The following is a 9031-nucleotide window of genomic DNA, read 5'->3' as shown; positions in this document are numbered from 1 at the left end:
TAGATGTTATATGATATGGAAGAAGTGTACTACAAAGCAATTCATACATCTGGCCCTAGCATTATTTCTCATATCGGTTAAACAGATTTTGTACACTTTATATTTTTATTTCTCGTTATTGATATTTTTAAAAACACTCATCAAACCCCCATATGATATTTTGTTCACTTGAATTATTATAAATATTGGTACTTACTACGCAGTCCTCGAGATCGATACTCGGGATAACTCCCTTTTTATTACTACATTGGTGCAAATAATACACTTGCTATTTTACCGATCAGGGATCTCAACCTCCATGGGGAGCATAACTTCCATGCCATAAACAAGAGATAAAGGAGTTGCCCATGTCGAAGTGCGGAAGGATGTACGGTACCCATGCAAAGCAAATGGGAGCATCTCATGCCAATATTTGTACGTCATAACCATCTATTGGGTAATCTTCTTAATATTATTATTTGCAACTTCAACAACCCCATTCATCTTGGGTCTGTAGGGAGAAGAACTACAGTGTGCTATTTTGAAGTCTTTGCAGAGCTCTTCCATCATATTGTTATTGAAGTTCGACCCATTATCTATAATGGTCTTACATGGCACACCATATCGGTATATGATATGATTCTTGATAAACCTTACAATAACTTGCTTGGTTACATTAGCATACGATGTCGCTTCAACCCACTTCGTGAAGTAGTCAATAGCCACTAAAATGAACCGATGTCCATTTGATGCCTTGGGCTCTATCATGCCAATCATATCAATTCCCCACATGGATAATGGCCATGGAAAGGAAATGGCATTCAAAAGTGTCGGAGGAACATGAATCTTATCCATATAGATTTGACTTTTGTGGCATTTCTTCACATATTTGCAACAATCAGATTTCATTATTAGCCAATAATAACATGCACTCAACATCTTCTTTTCCATAGCATGCCCATTGGAATGAGTACCAAAGGAACCTTCATGGACTTCAGTCATCAATAGGTATGCTTCGTGTCTATCCACACATCTGAGCAAAACCATATCGAAATTTCTCTTGTAAAGCACATCACCATTCAGGTAAAAGTTTCCAGCCAGTCTTCTCAAAGTCTTCTTGTCTTTCAAAGATGCCCCAAGCGGGTAAATCTAACTTTGGAGGAAACACTTAATATCATAGTACCATGGCTTATCATCTTTGATCTCTTCAATAGCAAATATATGAGTTGGCCTATCAAGGCGCATCACTGTCAAATTAGGAACTTCATTCCAAAAATTCACAACAATCATGGAAGCTAATGTTGCAAGAGCATCTGCCATCCAGTTTCCATCTTGAGAGATATGATGAAACTCAACCTTTGTAAAGAAAATTGATATCCTCCTCGCATAATCTCTATATGGTATCAAACCGGGTTAATTCGTCTCTCATTCACCTTTAATCTGGTTAACAACCAGAGTTGAATCTCCATAGACGTCAAGATATTTGATTCTAAGATCAATGGCTTCTTCGAGACCCGTAATGCAGGCTTCGCACTCAGCCATATTATTCGTACATTTGAAAGCCAATCTAGCTGTAAACGGAAGATGAGTGCTTTGAGGAGTAATAATCATTGCCCCAATGCCATTACCATAAGAATTAACAGCTCCATCAAATACCATGCCCCAACGGGAACCAGGCTCTGGCCCTTCTTCAAGCAATAGTTCATCACAATCTTTCATCTTCAAATACAATATCTCTTCATCAGGGAAATCAAACTGCACTGACTGATAATCATCAATAGGTTGGTGAGCCAAATGGTCTGCCAAGACACTATCTTTAATCGTTTTCTGAGCTCAGTATTCAATATCATACTCAGATAACAACATCTGCCAATGGGTAATCCTCCCAGTTAAAGCAGGCTTTTCAAATATGTACTTGATTGGATCCATCTTGGATATCAACTAAGTAGTATGATTCAACATATACTAGCACAGACGCTTAGCAGCCCAGGCCAAAGCACAATATGTCTTCTCAAGCATAGAATACCGAGACTCACAATCGGTGAACTTCTTACTGAGGTAGTAAATAACATATTCTTTCTTACCAGATTCATCTTGCTGACCAAGAACATGGCTCGTACTCTCTTCAAGCACAGTCAAATACATGATTAAAGGTCTTCCTTCAATAGGCGGAGACAGAATCGGAGGCTTAAGCAGATACTCTTTAATACTGTCAAAAGCTTTCTGACAATCCTCGGTCCAATCATAAGACTGATCTTTTTGAAGGAGCATGAATATAGGCGCATATGTGGCAGTCATATGCAATATAAATCTTGAAATATAGTTCAAGCAGACGAGAAAACCTCTGACTTGCTTCTCAGTTTTGGGTGTATGCATTTCTTGTATTACTTTGACCTTGGCAAGATCAACTTCAATACCCTTCTCGCTGACCATAAAGCCCAACAAATTACCAGAGCGGACACCAAATGTACATTTATTGGGATTCAAGAGGATTTTTCACTTCCTCAAACGTTGGAATAGCTTCAATAAATGCTCAACATGCTCATTTTCAGACTTCGATTTGGCAATCATATCATCAACGTAGACCTCAATCTCTTTATGCAACATATCATGGAAAATAATGGTCATGGCTTTTTGGTATGTTGCACCAGCATTCTTCAAATTGAAAAGCATTACTCTATATCAGAATGTTCTCCAAGGCATAATGAATGTGGTCTTCTCCATATCTTCGAGTGCCATCTTTATCTAATTATAACCGGAAAACTCGTCCATAAAAGAGAATACATTTAACTTAGTTGTATTATCTACCAACATATCAATGTGTGGTAGAGGAACCTCGTCTTTAGGACTAGCTTTGTTCAAGTCTCTATAGTCAACACACATGCGAACTTTTCCATCCTTCTTTGGAATAGGCACAATATTGATCACCCACTGCGAATATTCAGAGGTAACAAGGAAACCGACATCAATATGCTTTTGGACTTCTTCGTTGATCTTCATTGCCATGTCAGGATGAGTTCTTCTTAACTTTTGTTTGGATGGCGGACATTTTGGCTTCAATGGCAATCTATACTCCACAATATCGGTATCAAGACCTGGCATGTCCTGATAAGACCAAGCAAACACATCAGAGTAGTCTCGGAGAAGCTCAACCAACCCCTTCTTAACCTCTGGATGAAGTTGTGACCCAATCTTGACCTCCTTGATATCATCTTCGGAATCCAAGTTGACCAACTCAATTTGTTCTTCAAACGACTGAATGGTTCTTTCCTCGTGCTCAAGAAAACGGGATAACACATCAGAAACGTCTTCATCATCATTATCTTCCTCAGCTTCGAACACAGGGAAATCAAAGTTCGAAGAGGGAGTGAGGTCATTATTTCCAATGGGTTTGAGAAGCAACCTGCATAATGATTTGATATTTTGATTTTAGAAATATGAAGTGCAAATAAATATTATGCAGTTGTGGGAAAAATTATTGTCTATTTATGTTTTTTGGTGATTACCATTTTCAGAAGAAAAAAAAAACAAAAAACAAAAACAACGTAAATGTGGATGAATAAAATCGCATTTTATTGATGATAATTGAAAATGCTTGACAATGTTTTTACTTCTCCCTTAGGCATAAGAGAATGATTTTTATTTAAACAATAAGGTATATTACTTTGATTGATGAATTATAGCAGGAACATCAACAACAACCCAATTGTTGCAAATCTGTCCATGTGTTACAAAGTTGGCACCATCTTCTTCTTCATCTTCATCTTCATCTTAATGAAGGCTCGCAACTGAGTGTTGTTCTTCCTTGTGAATGAACCCTCCATTACGGAAAATCTATTGCATAGCCTTGACTTATTTCTTGAACGGGCCTTTCTCGAATCCTAAACCGACCCGATTCTTGTTCTCAACCACTTCCACGACACGACCCTAATTGTCTGTGTCACCAGCCTGAACAATCTCTTGCGCATATTTCAAAGAAGACATGGATGCCCCAGTCTTCTGGATCACATTAGCCACAGACGAAGCTTGGAATGGAGTTCCAACAGCTTCCCCGACATCAACATATGTGAAATATGATAAGTGGCTCACCAACAGTTGTCGCATCCGCGAAAAACAACAGGCGGGCTAAAACAAAACAAACAGAGCCGCCACCGTGCGTTATTTATCCCAAAAGAGGGAAAGGAAACGCTCGAAGTAAACCTGGAAAAGACATGGTCTCGCGACCAAAGAGAATGGGATCGGGAGTCGGTTATGCGAAGGGAAGGTATTAGCACCCCTACGCATCCGTCGTACTCGACGGGATCCACGCTCAAAAGATAGAACAAGGTTGCTAAAACTGCTCACAAACACACACTGAAGACAACACGGGTGGGAGAAGAGGGGAAAGGGATCGCTAGGATATCGCATCCTATGCCTACGTATCTCATCTGGAATGAGAATCATAGCTACCGTAGTTCGGCTCACGCACGCCAAACAAAACAAAACATAAACAGGCAAACCTGGAAACTGAATGCCAATTGTTGGACTTACATCAGACTCTGAACCAAACAAACCCACACTGGAAACCAAATGCCACTTGATGGACTTATATCGGACTCCAAGCACACAACAATAGGATACGGACTACCAATCGCTGGGCTTATATCCATCTCCTACACACACAAGAAGGATAACACACAGCAAGTTACTAAGGAGTCTGGCACTCGAGCCTAGCAACTGTCAAGCAAACACACATAAAAAAGAAAAAGGGTGCCCGGAGAGATCTCGTACGACCTCCTGCCTACGTACCTCATCTGGTATGAGGATCAGGGCAACGTAGTTCCCCTTAACAGGGGAGAAACTTTCTCCTAACCAGAGACTGGGAAATGACCAACTAGAAGGGAGACTGACTCGAGCCTAATAGTTATCATGTATCCCACAATGGTCCTAGGTTGAGTTTTCTAGCTAACTTGCACAGGCAGCAAGCTATCCTAAACAGGCAAAGCAAAGCATGCAAGCACAATCAAAACAAAGCAAACATACACAATTAGCACACACTATATACAGACAAAGTGGGCTCACACAAGGGTTAGGCTGCCAAAGCAAGCCAACTGTATCAGGGTGATGTTAGCTCTTAACCCTAACATTGAGAGTTAGGGCGAAGCAGATGAAATAGGAAGTGAGGGGTGTGCCTCACAGCTCTTATCCCTGGCCAGGGAGAGCTTTAGACAAAGGAAGTGTGGGTTCAGAAAGTTGGAACCCTTCTACACTTATGACTGACTCAACATGGATCTTGGGTTAATATCCACAATGCATCAACACCAGTTGTGTGAGCAAAGGGATGACTCGACTGAATAGCAGGAGATGGATTGCACATCTCTTGTATCTGCCAATTGCCTTATCAAAGGTCTTTTCCTGCTTGGCACAAAGATAAACATTCATAAGCATTACCTCTTAAGGAGGACTTCATACAGGTGCCTGACCAAATAACAGGCCAGGTCTTCCAGACTACATGAAGTTAGTGAGTTCTACCTCAATTGGTTAAGCAACCAAGCAACAGCAAAAGCAAGTTCAAAAGAACTATAGCAACTAATGTACCTGAAAACAATCTAGCTCAGTTAGTATTCAACTCAAACAGTCAAACAGACAATTACAAGTCACAGTTAACTGTACACAAGCAAACAGACAAGCAAGCTATGCATCAAGGCAAAGCTCAAGCTCAACTCAAATGACTTAGAAGCCACCTACAAAACAAGCTCAGGATTAGTTCAACATTGACCAATTAGTCAACTCAAGCAATGTGAATCAATTCCCTCAATGCCATATGCTCTTTGTCCTGAAAACACAACTCAAACATAAGCAAACCCCTAGGACAAGGCCTAGGGTCAAAGGGGGAGAAATAATTCAAAATAGAACATGAAAATTGGCACAAATCAAGTTCAATCAAATTAGAACAATGTCCAAGTGGTGTCACATTCATATCATACACCAATTTCATTTCACAAAACAAATAGTGCAAAGCATGCAAACTCAAAGCTCTTTGAAGCAAACAGAATGAATCAATCCAAATCCACTCAAACATAATTCAGTAAATCCCAAGAAAAATCATTCCTAAACAGCACTCGTCACATGATAACCATACCAAAATTCAAGTCATTTGGACAAGTGGAAGCAAGGCAATTAAATTCCCTAAGGCAAGGCATGCACAAACAAGCTCAATGAGGGCACAAAATCATGCATCAACTTCACACAAGCATAAAACAGAATCTACACATGATAAATGCATCCAATCAAAACCAAAACAAACTTCAAAGTGTCTAGAATCACTCCACAAAATTTCAAGTCCACAGGATAAACATCAAGAATTTCACAAAACATCTAAGTTCATGACTCTCAAAAAGTCTACAAAAGACCAATCAGAAGAGAAAATCTCAAACAAATCCAAATTGCATCCAAAAATTCCATTAAAATTCATGAGTAATCCTAACATCCAGAAGTAGCATCACACAAAAAATCAGATTAATTGGCATTGAATTGGCATGGAAAATAAATTCCTCAAGTCAAGCAAGCAATGGTGTGACACAAATTGTCACACCTACATTCATCACATCATATCTCATCAACCAGGAATGGGAAAATTGCAAACTATATACCAAAATGTTCATTGAGATGTCCATTTTGAGCATGCAAAATTTCAAGAATGTTGGATAACATCTCATCATTTCATGAAGGATATGGCAAAGTAGGTCATGAAAACATACACATACACAATCCCTAAGCAAAATAAAAATCCAACAGTGCACAATTTCTGGAAAAATATTCATTAAATTCTAGAGATCATGAGGATCATCATGCAAAAAACCTCATGTGATTTAGATTAATAATCATGGAGTTATGGTTTTTAGAATGAAGGAGAAAAATAAAAAAACATGGATGAACTAGCATGAAATGGCATGGAGTAATGGAATAAAAATACAAAAGCCAAATGGGAACTGTCCTCGCCAAGGATCGAAGGGAGGGAGGTTTTAAAATTGAGCGCGCTACAGTTAAATGGATGGACACGTGGTCCAATACATGAGCGAATAACACATGAGCGCATGCAGGCAAGGCAAATATGGATCAAAACGCGTTTCTGAAAAAAAAAACCCTAAGTTCTTCATGCGTTCATCATCATTCATCAGCTCAAGAACAAATCATCACCAAAATTAACAAAACCTATACCATTAGCTTCGTCTTTCCAAGCACATCATTAATATAAACTTCATTTAACCTAACTCTCACTAAAACTCTTGGATCGAGCCAAAGAAGGTTCATGGATCAAACTTCTAATCAACATAACTTGTTCATTTCTTGATGAAAATTGATGAAACAAATTGCAGATTAATCTACATTCAAAGATCTACCACATGCATCCATTAATTTCAAGAATTAGCACATTCGAAAACTGACCTCAATTGAATGGCAGAGATGAATTCGATGTTTTCCGGCCTTGGCACAGTGAAACAGATGTTCTCCAGCTCTCATATGATGCTTTGGATGAATGCTTGAGAGTTGAATTGGCACGATCTAGCTCAAATCTCCATTTGCCATTGTTGAACACATGCTTCAACAGTCCTTGAATTTGCTCGAAAACCTTGTGATCTTGCTTCTAATGGCTTCAATTATGCATATGGATGAAGGATCAATCAAGATCTTGGCACGGTTTGTGAAGAAAATAGGAGAAACGTTGAGAGGAAAAATTGAAGCTCTTTGGAAACCTAGATCTAGATCTGAATTCTGTTATGATTAGGCCAAAAGCAGTTATGATTAAGGTTATATATGTTCTGTTAAGCATGTTTGCTAATCATGATTAGGCAAAATACAAGTGGATTAAGGAAAACCAAGTTTAAGTGCATTTTAGCCAATCCACCCTATGCATACAATGACCAATGCAACAGTGCAATTTCTGTCTCAATTCACTTAGAAATGATGTTTAGAGGCCAAGGCAAGTGAAATCAAGTGAATACAATGAATATTTTTCAAATTGCCTTTTTCCCTCCAATTTTCAAATGGAATTCACATGAAAAGTTCAATATTTTTGTGAGCAAAATGCATGAGTTATGATGTGTAATTTGGATAGTACATGACAAAAGAAGAATGTGGCAAAAAATCCCACTTCATTTGGCCTTTTGGTTCAAAAGTTATGCACTTTTGAAGTTCAAATTTTCTTGACCAAGATTGATCCATAACTTGCCAACCACACATGAGAAATGGATGTTCTTGGACTTTTTGGAAAGGTGAGAGCAATATCTACAACTTTAATGTTGGACAAAATTTCATTTGAAGCATTTTTGGACATGTAATCTTAAGGAGTAGACCTTTCCATTTTTGGCAGTTTTGAATTACAAGTCACTTTCTATTTTTAGAAAGTTTTCATCTAACTTTATTTTCTTCAATGTTGATCTTTAAAATGTCAAATGAAACTTGTTTGGACATGAATGAAGTGTTTCTAACCCTCTCCCACCATCAAATCCATCAGTTGACTTGTGGTTGACTTTTGTTGATTGATAGATGAATTGGCTATGCACAGATGAACTTGAGCCTCAATCTCCTGATGAAATGGCTCAAACATGAAACCCTAGCTTCCACAAGCTCATTAAAACCATATGATGATCCCCATCTCAATGAAAACCTCATCTCCTTGACAAAACCCTGATTGGCTCAATACAACTGATTGGGGTTGACCAGAGGTCAAAACCCTAATCTCAAGGAATCTGATCAAGCACAATGAATCTCTTGGTGATGACAAGACCATGATGATGATGATGTACCATTTCAACCAAGATAAGGATCAACCTCCTTGAGAAACCAAGAAACCCTAATTGAAGCACAAACCCTCAGATGGCTGGTGATCAATTCATGAAACCCTCAGCTTGAGTCTTTTGACCTCTTGATCTTCTGAACAAGACTTAGGAGGATGACTTGCTTGATGTTACCACATGATATGAAAAAATGCAATGACTAATGTCCTAAAAAATTAAATGCAATATGTTAAGCTAGTCCCAAGAGAGGAGGGCAAATTTTGAGGTGTTAC

This window comes from Lathyrus oleraceus, chromosome 4, assembly GCF_024323335.1.
Source record: "Lathyrus oleraceus cultivar Zhongwan6 chromosome 4, CAAS_Psat_ZW6_1.0, whole genome shotgun sequence".
NCBI lineage: Eukaryota > Viridiplantae > Streptophyta > Magnoliopsida > Fabales > Fabaceae > Lathyrus > Lathyrus oleraceus.
This window is presented reverse-complemented; position numbering follows the sequence as displayed.